The sequence below is a fragment of the Lepidothrix coronata genome, unplaced genomic scaffold (genome assembly GCF_001604755.1).
Source record: "Lepidothrix coronata isolate B3197 unplaced genomic scaffold, Lepidothrix_coronata-1.0 Scaffold39, whole genome shotgun sequence".
In the NCBI taxonomy this organism is placed as follows: domain Eukaryota; kingdom Metazoa; phylum Chordata; class Aves; order Passeriformes; family Pipridae; genus Lepidothrix; species Lepidothrix coronata.
In genome coordinates this window covers 4,069,916-4,072,024 of record NW_016690219.1, presented here as the reverse complement: position 1 = coordinate 4,072,024, position 2,109 = coordinate 4,069,916, and positions in this window count along the sequence as shown.

Sequence of the window (2,109 nt, the reverse complement as noted above, 5' to 3'; positions counted from 1 at the left end):
TGAGGCAGCGTGTGCCCAGGTGGCCAAGAAGGCCAATGGCACCTGGTCTGTGTCAGCAACAGTGTGGCAGCAGGACCAGGGCAGGGACAGTCCCCCTGTGCTGGGCACTGGTGAGGCCTCAGCTCAAATCCTGAGTTCAGTTTTGGGCCCCTCATGACAAGAAAAACATTGAGATGCTGGAGAGAGTCCATAGAAGGTCAATGGAGCTGGGGAAGAGTCTGGAGCACAAATGTGATGAGGAGCAGCTGAGAGAGCTGGAGTGGCTCAGCCTGGAGGAAAGGAGGTGAAGGGGGGACATTACTGCTCTCTGCATCTGCCTGAAAGGACATTGTAGCCAAATCTGTTCTTTCAGGCCACAAAAACAGAACAAGAGGAAAGAAACCCTGGATGAACCATGGGGATTTACCTTGGATATTGGGAAGAAATTGCTTCACTGAAGGGCTGTTCAGGCATTTTTGCAGCCTTCCAGTGCATGCACATGATAGCCTGGGGTCTTGGCTCCATGCCTGGGGCTCCTGCCATTTCCTGCCACCTAGAGGACAACCTGCAGCTCTCACTGTAGCTGCACACTGAGCTGTCTCCACTGAACATATTCCTCAACTATTTCATGTACAGATAACCTGCTGTGGAGAGTTGACCTTGGGCAGCTGTCAGACACCCACCCAGTTGTTCCCACTTTGCATAAAGGTGTGTGAAAAATAAGACTGAAATAGTCATGGGTCAATGTAAATACAGGGATATCGCTCACCAGTTACTGTCACCAACAAAACAGACTCAATTGGGGAAAAAACAATCACATTTATTGCCATTTGAAAATAGAGAAAATTGATGAGGAACGAAGACTAAACTAGAACCCGTTGCCTCAACCCCCCATTCATTCCAGGCTCGAGTTCACTCCTTCATTCCCAGAGACTCTACCTCATCTCCTACAGCAATGCAAGGGGACAGAAAATGGGGTCTGCACTCAGATCATAATGAACTGTCTCTACTCCTTCCTCCTCACGCTCTTCTCCTGCTCCAGTGTGGGTCCGTGCCATTGGCTGCAGTTCTTCAGGATAAGCTGGATCCAGAGTGGCCTCTGCATGGGCTGCAATTGTTCAGGATACACCCACCACACCTTCTCTGCCATGGGGTTATCCATGGGCTGAAGGCTCTCAGCTGCTTCCTGGACTTCTGTGGAGTGCAGGGCCACAGCTGCCTCACCATGGTCCTCTCCATAGGCTGCAGGGGAATGTCCGCTTTGGCACCTGGAGCAACCCCCCCTCTTCCTTCCCTGTCCCTGTTTGCTTCAGGAGTGTTTCCCACATTGTTCTTCACTCCACACTGCCTGGGCATATTTCTCCCCTTTCTGAAATATATTTTCACAGAGGAGCCACGACCATCGCTGATGGGCTGAGCTGTGTCCTATGCTTTGTCCACTGGAGTGCCCGTATCTGCCTTTCCCTGGCACAGCCTGGACAGCCCTGCCCTTGCCTGACTGAGACCCCCATGCACCCCCAGCTGCCAGCACCTGGCCCGAGCCCCCCGTACATCTGCCCGTGGGTCAGTGCCAGTTGAAAGCAGGACTTTATTCCACGCTGCACGATGCACACAAACAAGGAAAAGCAGAGCAGGAGAGCAGTCACACAGAGCAGGGCAATTGTGTTCTGGCAGGAAATGGGGGCAGAGAGGTCACACAGGGCTGGTGTGGGCAGTGGGCTCTGCACCCACCTGTGCCCCCCATGGCCATTCCTGCATCACTGTTTGTGTGTCAGTGACCACCTGTGGAGAGTGACAGGGATCAACATGTTCACACATCAGTTATCAACCACTGCCAGACAGTGATACAGATCCTAATATTACACAGTTATCACCAGTGACATAGACGTCTCATCATATGACTCTGGAACAGAAATGTAAACCAAAATTGAAATAAACCTGTTGTTTAGCTCAGTTGTTACAACCAGCAAATGTCAAAGCCTTTATGGCAGGAGTGCAGAATTGTTTTTGCTCTTTTGCAGCCAGTCCATGGGTACAAGGTCTAAATGACTTTGTTATTGGCAAAAATTCAGCTCTAAGAACTATCAAAATTAAATGAGAATAATAATTTATTTAACTCATAATAATGTT